General features: G+C 39.5%; 1 protein-coding gene across 1 annotated transcript in view; it reads left to right on the top strand.

Moving 5' to 3' along the window:
- Nucleotides 1–7,500, top strand: part of dock4b (dedicator of cytokinesis 4b) — a 173,618-nt gene that overhangs the window by 125,350 nt on the left and 40,768 nt on the right. The window lies entirely within an intron of this gene.

Genomic DNA, 7,500 nt, shown 5'->3' with positions numbered 1-7,500 from the left:
GGATACACCCTGGACAGTTCGCCAGTCTACCACAAGGCTGACACTTAAAGACGGACAACCACACTCACTCCTACGGGCAAGTTAGAGTTGCCAATCAACCTAAGATGAATTTCTTTGGATTGTGGGAGGAAGCATAGGGAGAACCTTCAAACTCCACACAGAAAGACACCAAGTCGGCCAGCACTCAAACCCGGAACCTTCTTCTTATGAGGCGACAGCACTAATTTGTGCTATGTACAGCTCAGTACAAATTAACTCTTCATAGCTCCACACTTGCAAACTCACACAGCTGCACAGACACTCAAAACACATATACCACAGAGACCCTTTAAAATATTCAGTATTAATACAACCACATGCTCCACACAGTCATTCCATCTCAGTTCCATTAAGGCTACTTGGCCAGTTTTAATGATATCTATCAGGGCTGGATATCCCTGGTTCTTAGTTGGGAATAACATGGATCATAAAGTTTCATGTGGTGACAGTAGTCTGCAGCAGCCAGAATATGATATGATCTACCCTAATAAAGTAGTCCAAAATTCAAGAAGTTTCCATCAGTAGAAAAAAGTTTTTCAGAAAGGTCAGCACTTTTATATTTGTCATTTTCATTTCATCTTCCCGCTCTTAAATGTAATACGTTTTTTTTCCATGTGGTGTTCAGGTGGGTTTCTTGTCCTTCAAAAGCATAAAATCAATAAAGGGCAGCAGAGCTGTGTGGTGAAACGGAAGATCCTTCTTTGCCCTAAGAACAGTGGATCAATACAGTACAAGTTGTCAGCACTCATCTAATCTACTGGAGTGTCCTTGAGCAAGACACTAGATTCTAAACTTGAATATGGATGGAATGATGTGACTTTTTCTTGGTACAGTTCAATTTAATTAAGACTGAGATCAGGAATTAAGACTACAACTGACTGTTAAACCTAAAATGATTATTTGATAAACAGAAAATTTATTCAACCACTAGTTAATTGTTTATCCTTTTTCAGTTGCTGTTCCAGCTTCTCAGTTATGAGGATTTGCTGCATTTCTTTGTGTTGACTGTTGGATGAACAAAATAAGTAAATTGATGACACGATGGGCTTGAGTAAATCATTTTTCACAGTTTTTTGATACTGAATAGATCAAACGATTCATTAATCATTCGTTAATTGGCATGATTTGCACATAATGAAAGTAGTCGTACATTTCATTCAGTTGAATATTTTTCATATTGAGTATGAATTCTTTGTTGGCCTTTTGAAAGTAATTTGACAAAGAAAAAGCTTGTAGATGGGTGTTTGCAGCAGGTTTTTGTCACATTGTATTTAGTGCAATCAATGGATCTGTCAGTATCACAGTTTCTGTAGCGTACAATAGCAGGTTTTAAATAGCTTGATTTGTCCTACCAACCATTTTCAAAGATGTTCAGTTTATGAAGATGGTAAACAGAGCAGCATATTCTCACATTTGAGAAGCTGGAACAAGGGAATGTTTTGAAGCTGAAACAATTAATCAAATTGTGTTGATTGCTTAGGTAAAACACTCCCTTGTTCCAGTTGTAAGGACATGCTGCTTTTATTTGCTGTGAAGATCTTCAGGACTTTGTTGGTTGGATAAAACATGGGTCACTTTGGGCCTGGGGAAATTGCTATGGATGTTTTTATGCCTCTGCATCAGTGACAGGTGTGGTGTGAGGCAGTTTGTTTTCGGGTTGTTTGCCCCATGCTCATGAACACAATATCTCAGGAAGGAGATATTGAGGGAGTTTCTTCAGATTTGGCACAAACGTCCAACTTGGACTTGAGGACACTGTGACAAAGCTCTTTATCACTCTGTTGTGGGTAAAATCAATGCACAAAATTACTGCAGTCCCAAGAATCATTTATTGTGTGGATCCAGTAATGCATCCACACTATTGTTATCCTATGTCAAGGTCCAAGGTCAAAGTGTTTATTCGTCAGTTAGGAAACATGTTTCCCTGTACAGTGAAATTCTTACTTTGCCGTCTACATGAATGCCACACAATACAAATGAAATATAAAGTAGATGAATAAGTAACAAAAATCTAAGGCACTTTAAGCAGCAAATGCAGAGATATAACAAAATATATAAGAATATAATAAGAGAATGTATACTACATAGAAGCAGCATGTGCAGTAGTCAACAGTTAATGTGCAATTACAGTGGTGTGAAAAAGTGTTTGCCCCCTTACTGATTTCTTATCTTTTTGCATGTTTGTCACACTGTAATGTTTCAGATCGTCAAACAAATTTATATATTAGTCAAAGATAACACAAGTAAACACATCATGCAGTTTTTAAATGAAGGTTTTTATTATTAAGGGAAAACAAAATCCAAAACTATAGAGCCCTGTGTGAACAAGTGTTTGCCCCCCTGTCAAAACACTGGTTTATCGCACCTGAGTTCAATTTCTCTTGCCACACCTGTTCGCAATCAAGAAATCACTTAAATAGGACCTGCCTGACAAAGTGAAGTAGACCAAAAGATCCTCAAAAGCTAGACATCATGCCGAGATCCAAAGAAATTCAAAAACAAATGAGAAAGAGAATAATGGAGCTCTATCAGTCCGGAAAAGGTTATAAAGCCATTTCTAAAGCTTGGGGACTGCAGCGAACCACAGTGAGAGCCATTATCCACAAATGGCGAAAACATGGAACAGTGGAGAACCTTCCCAGGAGTGGCCAGCCGACCAAAATTACCCCAAGAGCGCAGCGACAACTCATCCAAGAGGTCACAAAAGACCCCACAACAACATCCAAAGAACTGCAGGCCTCACTTGCCTCAGTTAAGCTGAGTGTTCATGACTCCACCATAAGAAAGAGACTGGGCAAAAATGGTTTGCATGGCAGAGTTCCAAGACGAAAACCACTGCTGAGCAAAAAGAACATAAAGGCTCGTCTCAGTTTTGCCAGAAAACATCTTGATGATCCCCAAGACTTTTGGGATAATACTCTGTGGACAGACGAGACAAAAGTTGAACTTTTTGGAAGGTGTGTGTCCCATTATGTGTGGCGTAAAAGTAACACCGCATTTCAGAAAAAGAACATCATACCAACAGTAAAATATGGTGGTGGTAGTGGGATGGTCTGGGGCTGTTTTGCTGCTTCAGGCCCTGGAAGACTTGCTGTGATAAATGGAACCATGAATTCTGCTGTGTACCAAAATATCCTGAAGGAGAATGTCCGGCCATCCGTTTGTGACCTCAAGCTGAAGCGAACTTGGGTTCTGCAGCAGGACAATGATCCAAAGCACACCAGCAAGTCCACTTCTGAATGGCTGAAGAAAAACAAAATGAAGACTTTGGAGTGGCCTAGTCAAAGTCCTGACCTGAATCCAATTGAGATGCTGTGGCATGACCTTAAAAAGGCAGTTCATGCCCGAAAACCCTCCAATGTGGCTGACTTACAACAATTCTGCAAAGATGAGTGGGCCAAAATTCCTCCACAGCGCTGTAAAAGACTCATGGCAAGTTATCGAAAACGCTTGATTGCAGTTGTTGCTGCTAAGGGTGGCCCAACCAGTTATTAGGTTTAGGGGGCAAACACTTATTCACACAGGGCTTTGTAGTTTTGGATTTTGTTTTCCCTTAATAATAAAAACCTTCATTTAAAAACTGCATGATGTGTTTACTTGTGTTATCGTTGACTAATATTTAAATTTGTTTGATGATCTGAAACATTACAGTATGACAAACATGCAAAAAGATAAGAAATCAGTAAGGGGGCAAACACGTTTTCACACCACTGTAAGTTTAAGGAAGGGTGGGAAAGTTTAACGAGAACTCTGTTGCTGGAATGTGAAAACAATGACTGCAGGTAGAAACATGATCAGGGAAACTCTACCTTTGTCATCAAAACACCTGCTATAACATGAGGTCATGTATTTTGAAGCAGTTTACTGCATGATTATCTAAAATATTTTTGGGATCAGAGATCTCAGCTTGGCTGAAAGAAACAGAGAGGGATATGGAGTTTTGTTGTCAACACTTCAAAATTCCATCAGTGTGGAAAAGACACATCTCCCACTGTACACTGAAGGTTTCAGTTTGGATCTGACCTACTGATTATGTGTATCTTTGTCCTGCTACGTTGTTTTTGTCATGTCAGATCAATGTGGCTCCCATTAACTTTAGTCTCCACATTGCTATTTCCATTTACACCCACTGTCTGTCATCTGCTAACACATTTGAACATGGAAGCCTGTGAGCACTCCTCTTACAGCAAATGATTAAACCCAATCAAACCCTCGTTCTGGGAGGATGACACCATGGGGGGAAATGTTAATATGGGTTATATTAGTAAAGCTGTGGGTAGTTTTGAACCTATAAATCTGAATTCAGGAAGGACAGACAGTGATGGGTTGTTCTAAGGGAGGGTTCTGCAGGCAATCTTGTGTTGACCTATCAATACATGTTTGGGAGGTGCTGCCCAGCAAAATTTCTCCTGCTGATTTTTATGTTTTTGTACTCATGTCTAACTACAGTGAGCAGAAAGGAAAGCAAAGACTTAATTTAAAGTCGGATCATCTGCTGGCCACATCTTACCACACTTTTCAATATTTAGTAGCTATATATGATGTAATTTTGTTATGTTTTATGAGGCATAAGCATTTGAATGCAGCTTTGATAAATGTGCATCTAGAGAGCTGAAATCATGTTTTTTAAAGGTAAAATATATTTCTTAGTTTTAGTCATATTCCAAAAGAAATTGGGCGTTGGGGTGTGTCAGTCTCTGTTTGTTTGGCTGTGTTCCATTTGGCTATGTTAGAATGTTGCTTGTTACATAGCAGCAAGGGTGTGGAAACTCTCCTGAATGGAGCAGGCAGCAGAAGGTACCGATAGGAGATTGATCTTCATCATCTGATAATGTTAAAATAGGCTGTACTTTCATATTAAGGGAACATGATGTCTCTCCTTTTGAACACAAAGAGAACAGTCTACATCACTGATGGAGATACTACCCCAAATACCAGGGCACCATATTAATATCAGGTGTGATTTTATCAGTTTTTCATGTTATTCAACCATGATTTTACACAATCTAGGTCAAAGAATGAACTGTCAAGTTCAGCAAGATTCAGATTTCCTATCTGCAGAGGTTCTGATTCATAATCAAATGTTGTGGGCTAGGATATGGTGCTCACATTTTCTGACCGAAAAGATGCTGCTCTTCACCGTTCAGTTAGATTCCACATGATATTTTGTTGATGTGTCACAGTTTATCCGGTAGCTTCAGGTAGGCACAAGCAACATGCACCATTTCATGTGCTGGATTTAAATGGAACAGAAGCCACACCCATCTGGCACAAACTGGTATCTTTGGTACCATGCCAGTTGGTACCATGCCACCAACTTCTAGTGTTTTTAAAATGATAAAGTTCCAAACCATATGCCTTCGCCAGACACTGCATGTTAATTTCTGTCTCCATGGTTGGTGGCAGTAATGTGCCATTTCCTTGTTTGACAACTGCCGTAAAACATCAAGAAGAAGACCATGAAGACGGCAGATGGGCTACAATACAACAAATGTTGCCATGTTGCCATGTTGCAATTTTACAGTTGTTATTACAGTGGATCAATGTAGCTATTGTACACTATGCTGTGAGATCGGGCTCCGTGCTGACAATGGCTGCAGCCAGAGGCATTATGTTTTTGGGTTCCATTTGACCCATTCTTGTGAACATGATATCTCAGGACCGCCTTGAGGGAATATCTTCAAATTTGGCACAAGTATTCACTTGGACACAGGGATGAAACTGATTAGAGTTTAGTGGCCAAAGGTCAAGGTCACTGTTACCTCGTGTTTGGCTCATTCTTGTGAATGTAATATGTCAGGAACACCTTAAGTGAGTTTTTTTTTTTTTTCAAATTTGGCACAAATGTCCACATCTCACATATAAACTGATTAGATTTTGGTGGTCAAAGGTCAAGGTCAATGACCTCACATCTGTGCTATTCCTGTGAGGTTGACTGGCTAGCGGAGGCATACCATTGCAAAGCAGTCATTCTAGTTTAACTCATTGTTTTGGTTTTCTGCTCTGTTTAGGTTCACTGTCACTGCTTATCTTCATTTGTAGCAGACAGCTGTTTTTCAAGTATAGCACTGAATGCTAGAAGTGGACATCTGGTTCTGTGATTTACTATGTTTTTATATCAGCCCTTTCATACAACTATATCAAATTATACATCTTGTATATTTTACATGTGAAAAGTTATCAGCCATCTGTCTTGCTGTCACTTCTCTCTTTGTCTCTGTTTTTTATACTGTGCCACCAGCCCAGTTTGGCCCATCAAGAAATTCCCAATAGTCACTCTGCCATTGTCAGTCATAACTTGACGGTGATAAGCCATTTTCAGCAACAACTCCTGATTACCTCTTTTGTTCATGATGGACATGATTCATAGTTACTACTAAAGCAACTAACAGGCTTTGTCATTTTAATGTTAACGTTAATGTTGTCTCATTTTTCAGACATTTGTCATTTTGCCAGACACAGATGTCTTTTATGTAAATGTTCGTGGTGATATTATTCAGATATGACAGCATTTTTACAGACAGTGACACAATTAAAATGAAATATTTGGCAGCTGAGTTGCATGAGAGGGAGTGGTAGCACCAATGAAAGGTTTTAAAGGAAAATGATGATGCTTTATTCCAGGCAGTGTTCAGAAGGTTACTTTTGAAATGCATGGGTGGTATCATAGTTAGGAAACATTTGGAACCACAACAAAAACCTTACAGAATTTGTCTCCATCTAAAAGAAAATGTATTGGTTTGAACTTCTATATGTGAAAAAATGTCAAATAAGTAGCATGTACATTAAGTGCATGATATGGACCCATAGGGAATGTTAAATAAATAAATCTTTCCATCTCCAACAATATTATCTCTGTTTTCACGTGGTAAAGTTATACCTTCACCACAAATGCACAGCCCAAATGGAAAGCTGACTGTCACAATTCGGTTCTGCTGTTTCCTGTCAGGCTTTTATTTTGATTCTACTTCCTGTTTTGTTTCACCATAGCTTAGGTCTTTTTACTTTCTTCCTTACTAGGATTAGTTTCACCTGCTGCTTATTACCTGCACCTGTGTTCACCTCTATTTAGGCAGTGTCCTCCCACAAGGATGCTGCCAGATTGTTCTAGACCCCCAGCTCTGGCTCTCCCGCATTTATACCTTGCCTGATTCTCTGTTTCTCTGTTTCTGACCTTGGACCATGTTTTGCCTATGCCCCTCCAGTTTCTGATTGCCTGCAGTGTACTGACCTTCTGAGCTATTCCCCTTGACTTCTAGAGTTTGGATCTCCTGGTTATACCTGTCTACTGGCGCTGACCCTGGACTGTCTTATCGACCTGATTGTGTATCCCGGACTGTGTATTGTTTGTCTAGTTGCTACAAGTAAAAAACCTTCAGCTATATCAGTTCGTCTGGTTTTATAATCGAGTTCACCACACCACAAACACCATTTGGCGTTCATACACGCCGATTCTGACAG

Source organism: Monopterus albus, unplaced genomic scaffold, assembly GCF_001952655.1.
Source record: "Monopterus albus unplaced genomic scaffold, M_albus_1.0 scaffold145.1, whole genome shotgun sequence".
Lineage (NCBI taxonomy): Eukaryota > Metazoa > Chordata > Actinopteri > Synbranchiformes > Synbranchidae > Monopterus > Monopterus albus.
The sequence above is the reverse complement of the archived record's forward strand: the minus strand, read 5'-3'. Positions and strand labels throughout refer to the sequence as shown.